Below are 13,950 nucleotides of genomic sequence, written 5' to 3'. Positions count from 1 at the left end.
TGGTCATAGTAAATCTAAATTATGTTATCATTGACAAAAGCTTTAAACATAAATGTTTTAAATTATTCATTGTAAAAATAAACATTATAAGCATTAGTACTTGGAAATTATGGTTTAAAATGGCGAAAATTACAAACTTTGGTAATCATCTATAGCATTTATCTATTTCTAAACATCATCATATATTGTTGTACAATCTTAACACTCAAATTTTTTCAATTACTATATGTTTTTTTGCCTTTAAAACTTATCTAGTCCTACTTAAATTAAGTTAATGTCCGTAATAAGATAGTGTATGTAAATTTACTATTTGTACGAAGCGCCTTTTGGTTAAGCTACAATATGGTTCCCTATAAAACTTTAATTGAAATAAGTTGAAAAAAATCATCAATTTACCTTTTAAATTAGCTAGGCTTAAAAAGTACAATTTTGGTAAATCTTTATTTGTTTTTAATACTGTTGCTTTTATTAGAAAAAATGTTTAACATGTAGGATATTATTAGGAAAAAAATAAATATGCAATAATAAACTTCAACATGTTTTATTATTTTATTTAACTTACAACATAAAAAATAAATATTATACAAAGTTTAGGTTTAAAAATGCTCAATTATTTTACTATTATCAAAACTAGTTTGTGGAAAATATTAAAAGTATATATGGCTTATTAAATGTTATTTTTAGTATTGGTTGCATAAAACTGTAAAAAAGAAACAAATACAATTTTCCTATAATGGTATACTATAAAAAAACGACTTAATATTGTTTTAGTATATTGAACGAAAAAAAAACAAAGACGCTCAAAATATTTGGTCCTAGGACCTAGTGCACATAGAACCTTTCGGTTATAGAGTCGCACACCACGGATTCTTTTAACGTCTTGTCCAGGACCACTTAAATAAAGTACAATAAAGCAATTTAAAAAATATCAATCAACACTTTTGAACTGTTATTTTAAGAAAAATGATAGAATATATATTTATGTAATAAAGCGAAAGTTTTTCATATTTAACTTTTTTGTAAAGAATGATAATAATCAAATAAAATAAAAAAATTAAATAGTTTATTCTGCCAAACTTGTTATCAACAAAATATTTTAAGTATGTTCGTCTTATTTTTATATTTTTTCCAAAATTATCAAAATTTATTTTTCTAATTACCAAATCTAATTAATTTCATGCTATTTCCATGTTTCCAAGTAAATTGGCTGCCCTGATATATTAAAAAGGTGATTTTTTTTTAAATTGGTCCAAAACAAATTTCATCTTATTTTTCAACTACTAGAATATATATTTTTTCTATACGATACGAGAAATCGTTAAAACTAAAAACTCCTGGTTAATTGCATAGGAAATAGATGACAACAAAAATATTTGCAACACAACTCAATGTTCTTAGACAGTTAACAATAAAATAAAAGTACTAAACTTGCTAAATTAAAAAAAAATCGTTTACAACCTTGTGTTTCTAAAAAAGCAGTAAAAACTAATGAAACATTCTTTATAACCTTGGTACTATTCACATTGCAAATACAAATCAAGAGACGCTTCTGCACGCTCAAAAATGCGGAATCTTCAAGCTGCTGAAGTAATGAATCCTGTCTATGTCCACATCCGAACTTATCTCCTTCACACCCGACCACTCCCCCGTGTCCGTGTCGTACTCGATCATCTCGAACGAGTGAAGCTTGAACAGCAAAATTTTGCCACCAAGCGTTACTGGTGACGTCGCAAAAACAAGTTTGCTCCTCGGCGCTGTGATGTACTGAAACCTGTTACTGAAAACGTCAAACACTTCAGGTCTTGTTCCGTCTAAATAACTACTGAATACGTACAGTTTGTTTTTGATGGCTGCAGAGGTGTGGTCGCGTCTTTCTTCCAGCATGCTCGGCGCTTCGACCCATTTGTTTTCGAACTCGTCGTACGAAAAAATAGTTTTCTGTTTTTGATGATGTCCGACATTACGACCCCCTGAAACAAATATTTTGCCGGCAAAAGTTGAGCAGGCAGATCCGACTCTTTGCTTCTTGAGCTTAGCTCTTACTTTAAATCCTTTTGCAGGATCGAAACGTATGAAATTGGATTTCTTTGTCTCGTCCGAGCTACCTAGAATGTATACTTTGCCCATGAAAGTACAAACGTTGTGATTGTTCTGAATGCCCGGTAATCTTATGGGCGCTTTCCATTTGTTTTCAGAGATCGAGTAAGAAGCAATCGAGACTGTTCTGTTCACTTTAAACACTAAATATAATAATCCATTCAGGAAAACTATGCCATGACCATGTTTCACCTTGTCAGAAGTTGCAAACGTAGTTGCTTCTGAAAATTTATCGCTTTCTAAAAGGTAAAGAACGTTAGTGAACTTACCACACACGTAGTGCCTGCCATCACTTAAAACGATGTTAAAATTCTCTTGACTGCAGTAACGGTGCTGCAAGTTAACAGAACTTGCGTCATTATACAACTGCTTTTTGAAACTCAATGAGCTTTTAATGTAATTTTTACTTTCAGAAAACACGCTATTTCTCAGTAGCAATGTGTTTTTAGCTGCATCAGACAACAACGGCAAACGAACTGTTTCGAGCAAATTGATCGCGAGCCTGCTTCTTTTGATTTTGTCGTGTTTTATCCAGCTCTCAATGGCATGTACAAGTTCCATTTCAGATGTAATATTAAGTTCAGAGCTTCGGCATATTTTAATAAAGGCTTTAAAACTCAGTTCCAAGTGCTTTTGGTTACTCATTATAAGACAAAACCACCTTTCAATGTACTTCAAGCATTGCATGATCGCTTGTTCATTGTTGAAAAAATGACTAATTTCCAACAAAAAACAAGCGCTATCTGGATTTAAAGCATCTTTTGTACTGAAAAACAAGTTTATATTGTCCTTCAAGTTCAGTGTTTTGTCCACTTCGTAAGCCTTCAAGGCGTTTGGGCAGCAATATAGTTTGTTATCTGTAAATAAATGTTGTTGATAATACTGTAGTAAGTTTTTCAAAGTTTAATTTTCTTAAAACTTTAAATGATAAAACAAATTAAGATATAAATGATACATATGACTTTTTTTTAAAACTTCTGTTGTTCAAGATTTTTCTAAAAACAACTTAATTATCTATTTATTAATGCAATAGATTTGTTTTTTTTCTCTAATACAGTATTAATACTTTAACATAAAGTTTAGGTATGTAAAATTTCAAGTACACTTAGCAACTAAGTTAACTATAAGTTATATAAATACTATAATTGTAACAAAGCTTTAATAACAAAGTCAAGCTTAAAAGTTTTTTGGTTATCCTTAAGTTTGTTTTCTATAATATATATACATATATATATATGTAGATATATATAAGTAGATCGATTTTTGTACTGAATTTTTGTAATGCACAATATTACGTCATACTGTTTTTTGTTTTTTTGTATAACTTTTGCATCTATGTCTAGCAAAGTGCTTTTTATTTAAAATTTAGATGGCTGATGATTAAGGCGTCTAGTCTTATGAAACACGTGTACCAGTAATTTTAAAATCTTATTTTTCTAATAAATTATCTAAAAGCCCTTTAAGTGGGCTCAGTAGAATGTGTTTAAGTTTAAATAATAACCTTATTATATATATATTAATTCACTGAAATTAGCTGAAAAATTCACACCAATCACAAACAACGATCAAAACTTAATACTACATTCCTGCAAATCTACAATCTTTCACGAAAACAAAACATGAAAAAAAACACCTCTGACCTCTTTGACGTTAGCATGGGATCCTACAATGGAGCCGAAGTGTGCGACATGGTAGGACTTTTCATGCTAAGCGAAATAAAAAAAAACTAATATATTCAATGAAGAATAATTCGGTATATATAGAGACGACGGCCTTGCGGTCATCCAATCTAAATCGCCGAGAACCATAGAAAATACCATATAATAATTACACAAAATTTTTAACAAATGGGGTTTTAAAATAACAGTGGATGCAGGCCTGATCAAAACAAATTTTTTAGATATCGAACTAAACTTACCCAACAAAACATACATCCCATTCAGAAAACTAAATTCGGATATCCTTTACGTAAAAAATAAATCAAACCACCCTAATCAATTATTAAAACAATTACCTATAACTGTTAACGAAATACTACACAATTTATCAAGTAACGAAGAATTAATTAACCGTATAAAACATAGTTATCAATTAGCACTAAAATCCGCCAACTACAAATTCAACCTAACATACCAAAAAGCAAATAAAAAACAACAAAAAAGCAAAGAAAAAGAAAATTTATTTATTTCAACCCACCTTTTTCCCTAACTGTTGCAACTAAAATAGGCAAAGAATTCTTAAACCTGGTAAATAAACACTTTGACACAAACCACCCATATTACAAAATCTTTAACAGAAACACCCTCAAAATTTCTTATAGCTGTATGGAAAATCTTGAAACAAAAATTCTTAAATACAATAACAAAATTTTAAACAACCTAAACTTTAAACAACAAGAAAAAACCTGCAACTGCAGGAAAGAAAAATGCCAGTTAAACAATAATTGCCTATCAAAAAATATAATCTACAAAGCAACTATAAAAACAGAAGATATAACAACATTTTACGTTCCACTAGTACAAAATTTAAAAACAGGTATAGCAACCATAAAGCAAGCTTTACTAACAAATTAAAAAGTCACAGTACCGAATTATCGAACCATATTTGGGAAATAAAAGACGCAAAAAAAGACTATAATTTAAAATGGGAAATACTCTGCAGAACCAAAACAAAACCGAAAAACAATAAAACATGCCATTTATGTTGCTTAGAAAAGTATAAGATTGAAAAAATTAGAAAATATTTATCATTAAATAAAAGAAAAGAAAGGCAGCAACCCTGCCTCCATAATCAAAACATGTATTTTAAAGAACAAAAACCACTAAATAATAACAAAAAAATAACAACAAAATAAATCCAAAAACACGAACAAACAAAGCAAAAATAAGTTGACTTATACACAAGTTGTTTTTGAAATAGGCTAGTTAAAATTATTCAATTTTAGTTGAAACGTCACAATGTGTTTTTTTTTGTGTGATTCTTTAAAAATTTTACTTTGTTCTTTATTTCGTTCTGAGGATATGCACAAAGCATTGAAACTAAGTAAACGATTTGAAAGTTGTTTTTTTTTTTTTTGATTTCATAAATATATATATATACGCATGCGCATGCGTGACTCGTAAAAAAGAAGAAAAGAAAAAAAAAAAGAATATAATTTCTTTGGGTAGCTGTCTAATTTGCAAGAGCGTACAAAATTGCAGGAGTGCACAAAATTGCACGAGGATATTTTTGCACGAAGATAAATTGCACATAGGTACATTTGCAAAAAGGGTCATTTTTGCACGAAGACAGTTTTGCACGAGCAGACAATTTTGCACAAGTTAAATCTTTTTTTTTAATTTTATATACATATATTATTTTTGAGTTTTTTTTTTACTATCACTGTTACCCCTAATCCTTACCCTCGGTCGGTAAATTAATATTTTTTCAATATTTTTTGTTTTAATATTTTTTTTACTCTCACTTTTACCCATAACCCTTACCCTCGGTCAGTAGCTTTATTTTTTTAATTAAATTATTTTTTCAATTTTTATTAGTTTTTTGTTTTAATTCTACTATCACTTTTACCCCTAACCCTCGATCAGTAATTTTTTTTATTAAATTATATTTTAGTTTTTATTTTTATTTTAATCTTTTTCTGTTTTTTTACTGACGTGCAAAGATGTAACTCGTACGAAATTGACCCTTGGCGAAAAATCGTCTTCATGCAATTTTGTTCTTTCGTGCAATTTATACCTGTTCCCTTTTAATATAGCTTACAATAATAGTTTTAAATTAGAGGTTTTTTTCGAAACTAATAAATTTTGTGCACCCCCTAACAAAAATACCACGCTACGCCACTGGTATATACGTAGAAAACGTGGCAACGGGTCAAAAACTGCACGAGAACAAAATTGTACGAGTGCGAAAAAAAATTGCATGAAGATACTTTTGCACGAGGGCGCAAAATTGCACGAAGACAATTTTGCACGAAGGGTCAATTTCGCACGTGTTACATTTTTGCACTAGAGTATTAAAAAAGGGAAAAAAAACTAAAGTATAAAATGATAAAAAAGCAAATAGAAAAAAAAAAACTGATCAAGGGTAAGGGTTAGTAACAGTAATATTAAAAAAAATAACTAATAAAAGTTATAATCAAAAAAAAAAAAAAAAATTAAAAAATAAAACTTTTCGACCGTAGGTAAGGGCTAACAGTGAAAGTAAATAAAAAGTTAATAAATAAAAATTCAAAATTTAAATTTGAAAATTTTGAAAAAAATATTTAACCCGTCCAACAATTTCTCCGTGCACAATTGTCTGATCGTGCAAAAAAGTCCATGTACAACTTTATCCCCTCGTGCAAAAGTGTCTACGTGCTAAAAACTCTTCGTGCAATCTTGTGCACTCGTGCAATTTTGTCTCCTCGTGTAATTTCGTACGCTTGTACAAATTTGACAGCTACCTACAAAATGTTGATGTAAAATCCAAAACCATTAAAACAATTCACATACATTTTCCGCTAAACTTGGTTAGTTGATAAAAGTTTTTCATATTTGTATTTTGTGTTACATCTTTTGCAAAAGCATCTAAAACTTTTGCATCTTCTATATTTCTATGTACATCGAAATTGTTCAGAAACTTTCCATTAGAAGAAGTTAACTTTAGTTTTTTACTTGTACTTCTTTCAGATTCTGAGTTGCTCTTTCTTTTTATATATGACATTTAAATAGACTATTTGTCCATGCAAAATCAGCAAAATTATAAAATTTATTTAGTTTTCTGTTTTTAGAAAAAACGAACAATATATAAAACTTTAATTTATTTTATACTATTTGTTAGTTAAACTCATGTAGTTTTTAATTTTATTTTTATATTTCTTTTAATACGGATTAGAAAATTTTAAAACTTTTAAAATTAAAAGTTTCAAAAAAAGGCTAAATAACATCTAAATAAATCTTCTGTTAGTTGATTAAATTAAAGTAGACTAAAAGTAAAAAAAAAGTTGTTATAGTAAAAGTTTTAGTTTTGGTAAAATTAAGTTTTTTTGTACAAAAAGAACTTTTTTTTTAAATAGTACCTGTATTAAATTTACTTACAGGTATTACATGAAAAAAATACTAAAATTAAATTAAAATATTTGCTTCAAGGAAATTTTGATCTTAAAATACAAATCTTTTAGAAAAACACAAAAGGTTAAAAATAATTATTTACTATGTTTGTAAAACGTATACCCTTTATCAAATTTTTAACAAAGTTTAAATAAAAAATATCCAATAATAACATTTGTTGTTTGCTAAATTTACAGCATATTAGGTGTAAATAAACATAAACTAAAGGTATCTTTTAAAGCAGGGTTCCCAAACTTTTTCTTCAAATTGCCCCTTTTAAGAAATTTAAAAAGCTTTGGCCTCCTTGTACCAAGATTACTCAAAAACTACCGTAATAAACACTTAAGACCAATCCCAGAATATCTAGTTTAAGTTTCAATTTATGACCTCATGGCCCCGTAGTGGCTCCTATACTGCTAATGGCCACTATCTTTGGCCTCTTTGCTGCTCATGGCCCACTTTGGGAAAACCCTGTTTTAAAATTATAAATTAATTAAGTAAACACTTTAACAGCAAATTTATTTATGTCAAATTTAATATTAGAAAAAAAACATGTTCTATAATCTTATAACTAGGTGGTAATATTTTCAAAAAAATTTAAGAAATTTGAATATAAAAATTTTCTTTATTACAAACTATTTTTTGATAACAAATAATGTAGTATAAATTATGATGGGTCAGCATAGGTAAATAAAGATGCAAAACTCTCAACCAAAAATATTAATGTTGGTATCAACTAAACTAACTCTCAGGTAAAATAACAGAACAATTTAGAAAATAGAATAAAGATGTTGAGTTTTTTAATATCTTCATAACTAGTCTTTGTGATAAATAATTTACATTTAGACTTAGTATGTCTTCGTACAATAACAAAATTACATTTTAAATTTTAGCCATATTAAAAGTATTTGTATTACTAAATCAGTTTTCTTATTAGTTTTATTACAATATCAAAAAACTTACACAATTTAATTAAACAACTATAAATATTATGATAGTCAAGTTATTTATTACGTTTGTAGTTTTAACATTTGTTAATTATTTATTTATAAAAATAAGAAAAAAAAATATTGTGTAAATGGTACTCTTGTTTAAAAAAGTACCTAAAATTTGAAGTATTAATTATAAAGATATTCATTGTTTTAAACTAAATAAAAAGAAAAGGTAAACTACTTTAGATGTTGTTTGATTTAATTATTACCCACAATAAAATAAAATTGTTATAAACAACTAAAAAGCACTTTCAGTTTTGTTAACACCATAAAAAAGTTAAGCCTATTTAATTTGAAAAAGCTTTAGCTGGTTTTATAATCAAAGAAACATTACGCCTTCATCAAGCTTTTTTAAATTTGTTCAATTCTACTTCTGACCTGGACTTTGGTTCTCATAATCTACTTACAACAAACAACTTATTAAAAATTTAACCTTTAAATTACATAGTTTTAAAACTAAAAATGGCTTAACTAACAAAAACTTAGGTCTTGTCAATCATGCTTTAAAAGACCGAAAATTTGTATGTTTTAACATTCAAAAGTATAGTTATAGATTCGCTAACCAGAGTTAAAGTTAATAAGTAAAACTAAATGACGATACAAGTTTAATGTACCTAATGTTATTGTAAATAAGCGCGGTAGATGCAAGTTAAAAGACTGCAATAAACTAAACTAGTTTGACTATTGAATTGTTTAGTTTAAATATTTTAGTAAACTGTTACTATTTTTAAAAACACAGTTTTAATACTTTGATTGTCAAACAATATCTATAAATAAAAAAAAATATAATTTAAAATTTATTAGTGCTAGTTTTATAAATTACTTAAGACATTTCAATCATATTAATTTTAAGATATGCAAAACTAAATATAATACTAAGTTGATCTTTTTCTCCAAAAGCTTGTAAATTTTAAACCTTCGTAATTCGTAACTTATGAAACTAACCATATATTAGTAATTGTTTATAATAAAAACTTTTAACTTATATACTTTGAAGATAAAAAAAAGTAAGCTTCAAACGTATGATATAAATTAATTATAAAAAACTCACAGGTTTTATTACTACCATTAGCCTTAAAACATGAACGTTGAAGTGTTAAAAATATGTTGAATATTGCCTTATGTCACCATTAAAAACTACAAATTAACATAGTAACACGTGCACTTGTAAGACAGGGTTGGCAGGCTGGAACTAGCCTGGTAAAAGGCATTGCTTTATTTACTCGAGCGTGAAATTACTAATTAAAACAAACCAAAGTTTATACGCTTCAGTGCTGAATAAGCATAGTGACTATTAGCATTTTACCAACTTAGGGCTGGAGGTACTCGCGAGCCCAAATTTCGAATTTAAACATCTACGCAGGCCGCAGTTTTAGTTTTAATCACATATTTGAAATTATTTTAGTTTAGTTTTAACCAGTCTGATATATGTGTCAGTCAGAGTTTTAATTATACATATAGGGGTTATTTTTAAAAGATAAAATCTAGATTTTCGTCCTAATGAGTTCGCTATCTGTCTAATAGGGCATATTGGTAAAAGGTTTTCGTCATTATGAATTCGCTAACTGTCTAATAAATAAGTATTTTTATGCTTAGTAATTTAGCTACTCAACTATCACCTAGCACCGACACAAAATATTTAAAGATTTATATTAAGGTCACTTTTTTCAGTTGTCTTTATCAATCTCTTTTCAACGTGACTTGAACATAATGCTTTCCTACGAAGTTTTTAATAACATCGTATGTTAAAAAAGCTTCAATTTTTAAAACTAGTAAACTAAAATATATATAAAAACAAATTGTACAGTAATCTTCCTTTATTGTACCAACACACGTTTCTGTGTGTTAACGAATTAACAAACTTCAACTGGGTTCTGTAAAAAAAAACACTATAATGAAAGAATAGAAGCTAAAGTAGGTGTATACATGTGTTTATAAAAATTTAAATAAAATGTTTTCTACAGATTTTTAGAGGTTAATAATAATGGTAGGTAAAATACTTAATGTTAAATCAAAATGTTATAAAATTATAGATAACTATATATTTATGTAACACATGTATACACCTACTTTAGCTTCTATTCTTTCATTACAGTATTTAATATTTTACAGAACCCAGTTGAAGTGTGTTAGTTCGTTAACACAAAGAAACATATGTTGGTACAATAAAAGAAGATTACTGCATAATTTGGTTTTATTTATATTTCAGTGAACTTGTTTCACTAAAATCTTTTATTAACAAGCACTTAAATCTTTATTTTAAATAGTTAAAATAAAATATATAAAGAAATTAAAAAATATTAGCTTGTTTTATAAAAAACTAAGGCATTTTACGTTTAAACCTTTCAGTGAGCTGTTTATTTTCAAACAGGGCCAAACTTTGAGACAAGAAAGTTAGCCCAGATAGTCTAACGTGATTACTTTAAAATAAAAATAAAAATTATTAAAGATAATTAGAATAAACAATGCTAATCAAGTACTAATACAATTATTATTATTTAGATTACATAAGTACTTAACTTCTTTGCTAGAAGACATAAAAGTTTAAAAAACTTATATCAAAATCAATAACTTATCTGCACTAGCTTTATATTTTCAATATAATATTAACAAACTTATTATACATATATTTATTTAGTGTCATAAGTAGTTGGTACAAACAAATCAAGTTATTACTAGTTTATTGAACGTCAAAACAAACTCTCAAAATATTTGGTCCTAGGACCTGGTGCACTAAGAACCTTTCGGTTATCGATTCGTACACCACGGACACCTTTTAACTTATTTTTTAGGACAGGACTTAATGTTCTCAAAAATTTTAAAAACTTATTTCTGATGATTATATTTTTACCTTAACAATATTATTATGATTTTTTGAATGTTTGTTTAAAAATAATTTATAAAATGCAATACTATTTTGATAGAATGTTTCATAGAACTTAATCTTTCAAAAAAATAGTGAGTGTGCATAGAACTAAATTGTTAGTTAGTTATTGTGCAAGGTTTAAGTTTACGTTAGTAGTTACTGAAATTTACATTGACAAAAATTATTCAGTAAGTATTAAATAAATACTTTACAAAATCTAGGAAGACACAAGATAGAACAGTATTTCATAACTTTAATTAGTTAAGACTTAGAGATGTAGAAAAAAAATCTGATGTTTCTACTGTGTAGACATACTCATAAACAGAAAATCTGTCTTTTTAACTTTTTAAGTTTAAGCGGAAAAACTACCGGACATAAAATAGAATAAGTCAAAACACAGAACTAAAAAATCAATATAAAACAAATTTTTTAGTGTGCCAGATAAACATGCTTGCGGCCCACAGAATTACTCTTCGAGGGTCGCAGTTGGCAACGATTCAACTATAACATAACAGTAGATTGCAACAATACGACTATCACATTGCAGTATATCGCAACGATACAACTATCACATCACAGTAGATGTCAACAATACGACTATCACATTGCAGTAGATCGCAGCAATACAACTATCACAACACAGTAGATTGCAACAATACCACTATCACATCACAGTAGATCGCAACAATACAACCATCACATCACAGTAGACTTCAACAATACAACTATCACATCACAGTAGATTGCAACGATAAAACTATCACATCACAGTAGATTGCAACAATACAACTATCACATCACAGTAGATTGCAACGATAAAACTATCACATCACAGTAGATTGCAACAATACAACTATCACATCACAGTAGATTGCAACGATACTACTATCACATCACAGTAGATCGTAACAAAACAACTATCCCAAAACAGTAGATTGTAATAGAACAACTATCACAACATAGTAGATTGCAACAATACAACTATCACATCATAGTATTCAATAATAATAAAACTATCAAATCACAGTAGAAGAAGTACAAACATTAAAACGGCTAAAAATAAATTTTAGTTGAATATATGCTATTACGTATATATCTAAAGTATATTCAGTTAAACGTTTTTCGAGGTAATTCGAAAAATCTAAGACGCTCAGCAACAATTTTCGATTTTCACATTTTTCGTGTGAGAATAAATAAACATATCATGATTATTAAAAGTTTGTTTTTAAACTGTTTTATTTAAATAATAAATGATTTTAATAATTATTGTAAAGATGAACAATTTGTTAATTAGATTTGTTTTATCATGTATACTTCGATATCTTATTTAGGTGGGTGTCACTTCTGCACGAGCGTAACTTTTGCACGTGGGGACACTTTTGCACGTTATTCACTTTTTCACGGCGACTCTTTTGCACGAGCGTCACTTTAGCACGAAGGGTCACTTTTTCACGGCGTCACTTTTGGACGCAGGTTTACTTTAGAACGAAGGGTCACTTTTGCACGGTCGTCATTTTAGAATGAAGGGATATTTTTGTAATATATAACAATGACAGCTTCATCTTTTTCATTTATTAAATCTTTTTTAAAAATCTTCATAATTGGTGATTATTACGCGGATAGAAAATATTCACAGATAAAATTACAGGTTGTAACAATGAAAGTATATTATGAAATCGAAAAATAGAAATTTTTATAAACATATGTAGAAAATGGAAATTAGTTCTTACCACTGTTAGTTATTAAACTGACTTACAATGAAAAAAATTATAACAATTTACTAATAGTCAATTTTAAGGTTCAAGAGTATTAATACTACTTTACCAATAATACTAATTTACGTAGATGTAATAGTAAAAGAATAAAAATGTAACTTTATATAAACAAACTTAAATAAAAATATTAGATTTGTCTCAACAAACTCAACAAAAAGTAACTGAAATAAAAATTTTAATGAAGCTACTATCTCTTTATTTCGTTTTAAATTTTTATGCTACAATGTTTATAACAAATCCTCGCTAAAAAAAAGATATTGTCGGAAAAAATTTAATTCAACACGAGCTTAGTTGAAAATTAGTACTTATATAAACAACATAAAACGTCAAATAAATAAGTATCAATTCTGTTGTCGTTTATGAAGGTTAAATATAATATTGTATTTTATTTTCATTCAAAGGTCTTTTAAGATAAAAAACAACCAAAAACAATACTGTAAATTTTCAAATACTAATAAAAAACGAAAACAAAAACATAAATAACAATTTTTTTAGGTAAAAAAAGTAAATATTGCTCAATGTTATAAGCTAACTAGAAATATAACCATTTATTTATAATGTGATAAAAGTAAGAAAATAATGAGTTATATGGATTAATGTTTTATAATTTACTCACTTCAGAGCTACTTGATTTAAAATAAGTCTGACTAAATTAAATTTTTTCAAACAAAGATTCACTTAACTTACCTTAGATAACAAAAGTATTTCTAGTTTTTTTTGTTAAAACTTTAGTTCTGCTATTTTCAAAAGTTAATGAGTAATTTTTGTTTTTAAGATTATACAACTTAGTAAAATTCAAAGCAATTATTTAAACTTTATTTTAAACATTTAACACGTAATAAAACTTCAAGTTTTTTTTTTTTGCTTCAAAGTTTTGGTATTAAAAATACTTTTTTGTACACTTAGTTTTTATAGATTAAAAATATAAATTTATTCAAGTAATGATTACAAACAAATAGAATATTTAAAATAATCCGTACAAGTTATTAGTTTTAGCGCTTAACGGATTTCAAAACTACAAAGCTTTTTCAAATAACGCTAATTTAAGCAAAACATTTATACTCTTATAAATGTTTAGAAACTATAAACATATAAACAATAACTATAAACGAAAGTTTCGTGCTTATAGATTT

This window comes from Thalia democratica, chromosome 9, assembly GCF_965202585.1.
Source record: "Thalia democratica chromosome 9, ktThaDemo2.hap1.1, whole genome shotgun sequence".
Lineage (NCBI taxonomy): Eukaryota > Metazoa > Chordata > Thaliacea > Salpida > Salpidae > Thalia > Thalia democratica.
The sequence above is the reverse complement of the archived record's forward strand: the minus strand, read 5'-3'. Positions refer to the sequence as shown.